The sequence below is a fragment of the Mus pahari genome, chromosome 5, assembly GCF_900095145.1.
Source record: "Mus pahari chromosome 5, PAHARI_EIJ_v1.1, whole genome shotgun sequence".
Taxonomy (NCBI): domain Eukaryota; kingdom Metazoa; phylum Chordata; class Mammalia; order Rodentia; family Muridae; genus Mus; species Mus pahari.
In genome coordinates this window covers 129,643,523-129,652,829 of record NC_034594.1, presented here as the reverse complement: position 1 = coordinate 129,652,829, position 9,307 = coordinate 129,643,523, and the positions used below count along the sequence as shown (strand labels likewise).

At 44.1% G+C, this 9,307-nt stretch overlaps 1 protein-coding gene across 1 annotated transcript in view; it reads left to right on the top strand.

The window, feature by feature from the left end:
* The first annotated feature begins 403 nt into the window (after positions 1-403).
* Fam20b (FAM20B glycosaminoglycan xylosylkinase) overlaps positions 404-9,307 on the top strand; it is a 37,470-nt gene continuing 28,566 nt past the window's right edge. Inside the window, exon 1 of the mRNA XM_021198803.2 lies at positions 404-545. The gene's annotated coding sequence lies outside the window, so the exon portion shown is untranslated. The remainder of the gene's footprint in view (positions 546-9,307) is intronic.

The window sequence follows — 9,307 nt, the reverse complement described above, 5'->3', positions numbered from 1 at the left end:
ATCTCCAAGAAGTCAAGGCAGAAGAGCGAAAGAAAGAAGAAAATTATCTCTTCAGAATAGGACTTCACCTAGACGACTGAAGGAAAGAAGTCGTGAAGGTAAGAAAGAAACCAGAAGCTAGTTTATGTAAACAGGCTTGGAGAAATCCGCCGAAGGCGTCTGCGGAGTTCAGCGCAGCAGGAATGAGGGTGAAGGGGTTAAAGGGGGCGGTCCGGAGCTGCCCGGTAGTCCCGCCCACCCGCAACGGGGGCGGAGCTGCGCCGAGTGCGCACTGGGATTGGCTGCAGGGAGGGCGTTCCGCTAGGACCGTACCAACAGCCAGGCAGCGCGGAGGCGGGGGTGGGTGTGGAGCGGCCGGCTCCGCGGGGAGCGGCGACCGGGGAATGGCCGGGCCGGCGGTGGGCGGGAGCCGCAGTGGCGGCGGCGGCGGCCGGGGGCGGTGAGTGCGGCGTGGGGCTGCCCCTCCCCGGAGGCGGCGGGGGCGGCCGGGGCCGCGCCGCACCGCACCGCGCGGGCGGCTATGGAGCGAGCCTGAGGCCCGCCAGGTGAGCGGCGCGGTTGGAGAGGGCGCGCGACCCCCGCCCGGGAACGACGGGAAGAGGGGAGGGAAAGCGCGGGCGGCGGGGGGCGGGGTACCTCCCTCAGGGGCCGGATGCGGGGCTCCGGGCGTCCCCGCGAGGCTGCGGGCGATCGGGAGTCCTTGCGGCGACCGGTGCTCGCTGCTAAGGACGGTCCCCAGAGGCTCCTGGCCCTGGAGTCGCCCTTCTGTCACACGAAGCCGGTGTCGGCGGCCCGGCGGGCAGCGCGCACTCGCTCGGTCCCTACGGCCACCCTCCTGGTGGCCGAGGAGCGCGCTCCCGCTGAGCCCCTACCGGGCCCGCATGGTGGCCGGGGAGCGCGAGTGACCTGCAGGCCCTGGGCCGGAGAGGGCAGCCGTGTCCCGGGGTGGTGCGCTCAGAGCGCCAAGGGGCACAACTTAGGATGAGACTGTGCAGAGTGGGCTGCGCTGGCGGTTTCATTTCCGGGTGTGATGGCCCGGCGATTAAGAGCGAGCCCAGACGTTGCCTTGCTGTTGAAGGCGAACGTTGTCAAGCTGTGTCCTTGATTGTGGAGTCTGATAAGACATTCTTTTTAATCTGGAGTCAGTGATCTATCAGGCTCCTGATAAAAAAGAAGAAAAGGGGGGAAACAACAGGGCGTGGATGGTCCTTATACAATTACTTCGTTTAAAGACTATGCCTCCAATAGAATGGGTAAGGCGTTTACAATTTGGGAAAAGGATATGTTTATTAACACTGTCACTTGGATCTAGGGCCAGGTGTGAGGGTCATCTCTACTTAGCCAGGTTCCCTCTGGAGATTTGATAGCTCACGTTGGAAGAAAGAAATAATGTGATCTTTACACCGTTGAGGTCTACGGCAGTGAGAATCCTGAAAGTGAAGATTGTCAATCATTAACTATGCCTACATTGCTTGGGTTGCAGTTTCACATTGAGCTCAGTCTGCTTGCAGTTCCTTGAATTTATGCAAGCCCGTTGAGCAAGCTGAAAGCACTTGTGCATGTTATTGCCCTGAGAAACAGGTTCAGGTATTAAAGATGCTAAATTATTTGCATAGGCTCTGAACCAATTTAGGGCAAATTTAAAATTAAATTATTGTATTAAATTAATAACTTTCTTGAAGTTTGTGAAGATGTTGGGTTTTGTGTCCCAGAACCAACTGTTACCTGTCAACAAGATGCTGGTTCACATTAGAAAATACTTATCAAAGGAGAACAGTGCTGGGGTGGGGGGGTTGGCGGGAGGGGGATTAGTATTCCCCTTTAATCCCACCATTCCTGAGGCAGAGGCAGGCATATATCTGCGTTCTAGGATAGCAAGGGCTACATAGTAAGACCCTTCCTCAAAAGCCAACAAATAGAGGAAAATAATAAAGGTACTGTGTGTAAGACTGACCTCAGTCATAATAAAGAACAAAAATAAAAATAATGAAGGGAAAAGATAATTTTAAAAAGAAATAAGTCTGATCGGGTGGTGATGGCAGCAGACACAACCCACATCTTGAATCCCAGCCTTTGGGAGGCAGAGGCAGGCCTGGTCTACATAGTTAGTTCCATGACAGCCAGGGCTACACAGAGAAACCCTGTCTTGAAAACAAACAAAAGCTGGGCAGTGGTGGTGCATGCCTTTAATCCCAACACTTGGGAGGCAGAGGCAGAGGCAGGTGGATTTCTGAGTTCCGAGACCAGCCAGGTCTACAAAATGAGTTCCAGGACAGCCAGAGATACACAGAGAAACCCTGTCTCGAAAAACCAAAAAAACCCCAAAACAAACAAAAAGAAATCTGTAATTTACAGCTTTCCTTGTGAAAATGGAGTTGATTTGCTGTTTTTCCTTAGGACTAGTGAGAAAATAGGTACTTTTCATTTTTAAAGCACATGCTTTGCTTTTTAAAATCTATTTTGACCAAAAGTATACTTTGGAAGAAGCAAGTCACAGATTTTTATTTTTCATAATTTTTTATGTCATAGAATTATTTTGTGCTGCTAATGATTATTTACTTTAGTCACTTCTATCTCTTCTGAATTTCCAATTCCTAAATGGAAATTTCTGGATTGGGGTAGAGGGCACAGTTACCATGGGACCCTACAGTTGTAATTCATAATAGGCATGCATTAGTTGTTGGTTGAAGTAATAAATGGAAAGTGGTGTGAGGGAAGCATAACAAATACTAGATCTTTTTATACTCACCCTCCCCCATTTTTCTTTTTCTTTTCTTTTCTTTTTTTTTTTTTTTTTTTTTTTTTTTTTTTTTATTGTTTCGTTTTGTTTTGTTTTTTTTTTTTTTTGGTTTCTTGAGACAGGGTTTTTCTGTGTTGCCCTGGCTGTCCTGGAACTCACTCTATATAGACCAGGCTGGCCTGGAACTCAGAAATTCGCCTTCCTCTGCACCCCAAGTGCTGGAATTAAAGGCGTGTGCCACCTCTGCCTGGCTGTCCCCCTTTTTCAATCAAAAGGAATTAAAAAAAGGAAAAAACAATATGTTTCGAATTTCTGTTGGACATGTGTTATTAAGGTGGTGTCTGCAAACGGTATTGTTTATCTGATTCAGTTCTGTGATCATATGGTGTTCCAGCCACCTGCACCCTAACGATCTGGTCATGGAGGCTTCCTCCTGCCACTTGGACTGGCTAGCTGAGCAGTTGGATAGATAACCAGTGTTTCACCATTAATAGAAAACCTCGAGTTGTTGGTCATAACCGTCCCAGTAGCTTCAGTGCCCTCTTGTCCCTCCCAGTGGAGATGAGAGAGGAAGGGTCTTTCTCCCTTACGTGTGTCTCCGGCACCTGCGCATCCCTCCCTCACTTCCTTCTGTGAGCCTCTGTGTGACTTGAGTTCAATAGCACAGGCCTGAGGCACAGAACAGAAGTCCTTCCTTTGCTACTGGAATTCTCTTCTGACTAACGTACAGTGTAAACATGACAGCAAGAGCTGCTTGGTAGAGAATATAATGCAAAGATCCTCTGCTACATGGGTTGGTTACAGAAATTAATAAGCTAGTCTGTTAATAGTGAAAGTTCTTCTGATATAGTTTTTCTTGCCAGAACCAACAGAAGTGCCTGTCTCGGGGGGTCAGTAAGAGCTGAGTGTCAGGTAGTGCAGAATGAGACAGTGTACTTTGGTATGTCTGAGGTCTGTACTTTGTGGGGAAGTACTGGCTATGTTGGAGGAGACTGTTAATTTGGAAACATTATAAAAGGAGGCCAAGGAATATGAAATGCATAAGGACAGACCAAATGCAGAGAAGGAAGTCTGCCAGTCTGTGTTCTCAAATTGACTCTGCTATTTCCGCTTACTGTTGCCTTGTTATCTACTGTTGAGAAGTAATGTATTAAGTGCTAATTTTTATTTAGGTATGCATTTGTGGGAAAAGGCTTACAATACGGTGTGTACTTTGTTTCTTTATAAACATGTGGTATAATCCTTGTCTCAAGTTTAGTATTCCTAGGGTCCATTACTGTGAGGAATTAAACAAGGATCAGAGGTGACTGAAATGTAGGCTGTGCACTCTTGCTGTTTTACTTACTGGATCTGCTTTCCACAGTCTGCCTGTCACAGCTGGGACAGCTGTACAGTTGCTGGCCTTCTGTGGAGTAGCCACTAAGGTCACTCTGCTTCCTCAGATCAGATTTAAGATAGTTAAATAGGCTTGTTAGGTTCTATAGACGCTTCTCTCAGCATTAGTGACTGACCTTTGTAACCACTGTTGTGGTTGCCCAAAGACCTTTCTAATTCATTTCTTGTTCTTAGCCCTTGTGTGTATACACACCCTGTATGTATGTATGTATGTATGTATTATGTATGTATTTTATGCTGTGCAGTTCTGGAAGACAAAATAGGACTGAAGAGAAGACTCAGTGAGTAAGGCTCTTGCCATGCAAACACGAGGACCTGAGTTCAGATCCCAGCACCCAAATAAAAACCAAGAGTGCATGGCAGCTTTTAATCCCAGCACTCCAGAGGCTGTGATGGGATCCCCAGGGCCAGCTGACTAATTAGACTGAATCAGTGAGTGCTAGGCTCAGTGAGGGACTCTGCCTCAGTAAATAAAGTAAGAAGGATTGAGGACACCACTGAACATCTCACACAACACACAGGTTCACACACACACACATGTGCACACATATGCATAAAAAGAAATTAATATGGAAGACGTAGTGTTGAACCTTGTTTCAGAAATCATTGTCAGTAGTACTTGAAGATCTGGTTCAGCCTGGTCTGATATATTATTCATATATCATTCTTGGGCAATGTGTTCTTGGACTTTCTTCATTCTTTCTCCTAATATTTCCAGATTGTCTTTATTCCCAGTTTTGTTAGGAACCAGGTTAGCAGTAACAGTAGTCTCAAATGGTGTAAACATGATAAGCAGATGGTAGCAATGTAGACAATTTTGAACATGTAAAACTGGTAAACATAGTAAATATTTCTGCTGTTTTTACTATACTGTGTTTCTGAATTCATTATAGGGCTTATTTCTCCATGCTTGTTTAAAAAAAAAGTAGGTGGCATCTTTAAACGATTTGATAGTTCAGAAGAAATGCTTTTAGCCATAAAAGCCTCTCTCCCTTGCTATTCACTTCTGTTAGGGCCATGGGAAGTATACACACACACAGACACACACACACACACATACACACACAAAGTAAAACATATCTTCTGTCCTCAAGGAACTCACTAGAGAAGGGTATGCCAAAAAAAGTGTGCATGTGTGTGCACGCATGCTAGAACGCACGTGTGTTCCTTCATACTCTAAAAAAGTGTCCAAACTTGGACCCACCTAGCCATCATTTTAGCACAGATCTGTTTGAGGTCTGTTATTTCTGAAAGTTACTTCTTGTGGTTTGTAAACTCAACACATTGACATACCTTGGGACATAGGGGTGGAAACTAGGGTGCCAAGTAGGCCTGGCTGTGTACTTGAAGCCCCAGGTAGGAGGATCATTTGTGCCCAAGAGTTCTGGGCCAGCCTGGTTAGCAATATTCTGAGACTCTGTCTAAATGATCAGTCAATAAAATATTAAGGTTTTTTTAAATTGCAGATGTTTTTATCTTTTGAGAACTGTAGTGATTTGTACCTAAAGGCAAGTCTGATTAAAAAAACAAACTAGAGGGAAATATTGGAAATTCCATATTCCCACAGCTTATATGAAGTCCATTCTGTGCCACAGCCTTAAATGGTGGTTTATGACTGATAATTGAGTAATGACCCACCTTGAACCTTTGCACTGAGTGTCTGGGTCACTGAAAAACGTCTCTTTTTTGTGCACCAGGTCTTGCTAAAGGTCTTCTCTGTTTTTTTAAAGGGAGAAGGTTAGAAGGTTGTCTTGAATTAAGGTTTAAATGGGGATGGTTACAAGGTTTTCTTCCTTTCTTTTTCTTGTTTTAAAGAGAGAATAGTTTCTGTTGCCATCCTCATCTTCTGCTCACACTTGCACAGTTCCCTTAATGCTTCATTAAATCCCGGTGGTCATCTTTTGTTGATGTCCTTCACAGGGAACTGTTAAAAGACTTCATATGGAAGTTTCTTGTTTTAAAGATAGTGTATGGGTGTTTAAGTGGAAATGAAAATATTAAGGAAAATCTAATTGTCCAACTCGAACTTGTAGGAATTCGATTTTTTTTTTAAATACCAGTAGCTTTAACTTACTCTCAACACTTAAGTTTTAAAAGCTTTAATTCTTAAACATAAAACAGTTTTAAAGACAGAGTCATCATCTTTAAACACAGCTAGTTTTCTAAATGAAAGGCTTGTGAAAGGCATGCTGTATTTCTGATTTTTGTGTGAAAATCAGAAATGTAGGCCCATGTTTCCCATCTGTTTTTTTATTTATATTGACTGACGATGGTGAAATTTTATTTATTGCTAAGGGGCAAAGGATGTAAACCTATAACAGCTAGTTAAAAACCAGGGGGGCAGTACATTAGGAGAAAGTATTTTTATCCCCTCTGTATTAAGGGGTTAGGAGTTTTGCTCTTGGCTTTGGCTGAAATACAAAGGTTAGGCATTATAAGCTGAGCGTTTGTAGTATGAATATGTGATGTTAGCCTCGATTGCACTGTATCAGTAAGGTGGTAAAGTGTGTAAGTAGATTTTAGTAAATGAGCCAAATTAGAGTTGGGTGTGAATGACTTTCCCAGTATGCCTAGGCTCAGAAGTAGAACATAGTTACTTGTATAGCTTTTTGATCAAAACAAGCTACAAAGCCAGCTCAAATCAGGTGGAGAAATAAATAGACCCTATCCTTTGGTAAGAGGAATTGTTGATGACTATCTATGGAAATAGTCCACAAGAAAATCTTTTTTTTGGTTAATTAAATTCAGATCTGGGTTATCTGTGTAGCCTCTGAGGTAAAGACACCTGTCACCAAGCCTGATGACCTATGAGTTCAGTCCCCAGAACCCACAAGGGGGTCTTTTGATGTCTATACATGTTTTGGGTGTGTTTCCCATACATACACAATAAACACACAAATATAAGAACTTTGCATTAAGATCTTATTTTTTCTGAAACATACCAAATCTTCAGTTCTGCTGAAACCAGCACTTTCAAAGAGATTGATTGGTAAAAAGGGACCTAAGAGTTTATATTCAGGATAGGAGATGTTGCGAGAGGATGCATAAATATGAATTTATACTAGCTATTTAATAAAGTCTCTATACCACAAATCCCCTAGTCATCTGCACAAAATGTTTGTAACTGAATGTATACTTGTTTTTGTGATATTTTACAGACACAAGGCTTACATTTATGTGGGAAGAACCTAATTTGGAAATTCTAGCAAAAAAAGTGAAACTTCTATTCACTTTTACTGAAACTTTCACTTTTCATAGCTGTGAATAAAAGTTGGAATTAGCCTTAATTTGTCAAATCAGAGGCCCAGTCAAAGGGGCTCAGCTACGAATGAGTCTCGGAGCCTCCCTAGAGCTGTGACTTAAAGGACCTCCCCAACCCAGAAAGTATTAAGCCAGATGTTCCACGTTCCTTAGCTGCCTGCATATGTGAATTTTAACTGCACAGTTTATACACCTCTTCATCAGTACGTTTTTCTATATATCTTCTTTGCCGCATCACTAGATTCTTAAACAGAGGCTTTTATACTAAGATGCCGTGTTTCCTTCCTTCTGAATCTATAAAGCTCTTGCAGAAGCACTTTACAATCAAAGGTTTGCCCTTCCAAACATGTAGCAACAGGAAGAATTGTGGTGTCTGTGTGTGAAAGATGAAAGAAAGTGAGCCTGTGTGGCAAGCCCACGTGGGCTGCTGGGGAGTGAAGTAAGTGTTCCTAGGGAGACTCCTCGTGAAGGGCTGCTTCCCAGAATGCTGTGCCACGAGCTTATGCCAGCTTGTTGTGTGGAGACTGTGGCAAGCGCCCCACTTGCGCTGCCTCTTTTACATTTAACATTTCTGAGGTATGTTATCACCCAGAGTCTACTTGTTCTTTGAAGTGGGCTCTGTTCCATATAACAAACATGAAAACAAATGACCGTGTGTAGCTGAACAGTGCCGCACTGTGTGAGCCTTTACAGCAGGAGGTAAGGACGTGAAGTGGAATGGCCGTGCAGTGTGGCTCTGGGAATGCTAGGGAGGTTTTCAGGAGAAGTTTGGAAGGTACCCAGTGACCCTGCCTTTATTTTCTTGCATCTGAAGTGGAAGATCTTAAAAACCAGCTTGCAGAGTATATAATATACTGTTTGTCTCAAATCTAAAAGGATAATAATTCAGCCCAGAAGCTGAGTCTTGGGCACCCTTTCTCAAATATAAAGGAGCCAGGGGGATCCTCCTAAGAAGTCATGATTCTAGCAGGGAATTAGGAACTTTATACAAGGCAATTTAAGGCAATTTAATACACTGGTCAGAAGGAGGGAGGTGTTAACAGGGTGGGGAGGGACTAGAAATGCCCTTAGAGCTGGGCCCTAAGAGAAGGGTTGGGCTTTAAACAAGAGGAGATAAGGAAGAAGGGGGTGTTTTAAGGATGCTGAGGGTGAGGAATGGTGGAGGCAAAGGGCAACTTCGCATCAAGAGGAGACCCAGCATCCATAGATCTTTTTCAGAATTCAAGCTGGGCCATGAGAGAGCTGCTTCACTCAAAACCACTTAGGAGCAGTGGTTCTCAGCCTTCCTAAGGCTGTGCCCTTTGATAAGGCTCCTCATGATGTGGTGACCCCCAACCATGAAATCATTTTCATTGCTACTTCATAACTAATTTTGCCACTATTAAGAATCCCCTGAGCTCGAGTCTCTAGCTGCATATGTAGCAGAAGATGGCCTAATCGGCCATCATTGGGAAGAGAGGCCCCTTGGTCTTGTAAACTTTATATGACCCAGCACAGGGGAAGGCCAGGGCCAAGTAGTGGGAGTGGGTGGGTAGGGGAGCAGGGGTGGGGGTGGGGTAATAGGGAATTTTCGGGATAGCATTTGAAATGTAAATAAAGAAAATAATAAATAAATTAATTTAAAAAAGAGTTTTTGCCATATAAACATCAATGTTTAATAAATATCTAACAAATTTTAAAAAAAAGAGAGAGAGAGAGTAGGCTGAGCAAGCCAGGGGAATCAAGCCAGTAAAGAACATCCCTCTATGGCTTCTGCTTCAGCTCCTGCTTTCTGACCTGCAAGAAAAAAAAAAAAAAAGAATTGTAAGCCGGGTGTGGTGGNGCACGCCTTTAATCCCAGCACTCTGGAGGCAGAGGCAGGTGGATTTGTGAGTTTGAGGCCAGCCTGGTCTACAAAGTGAGTTCCGGGAC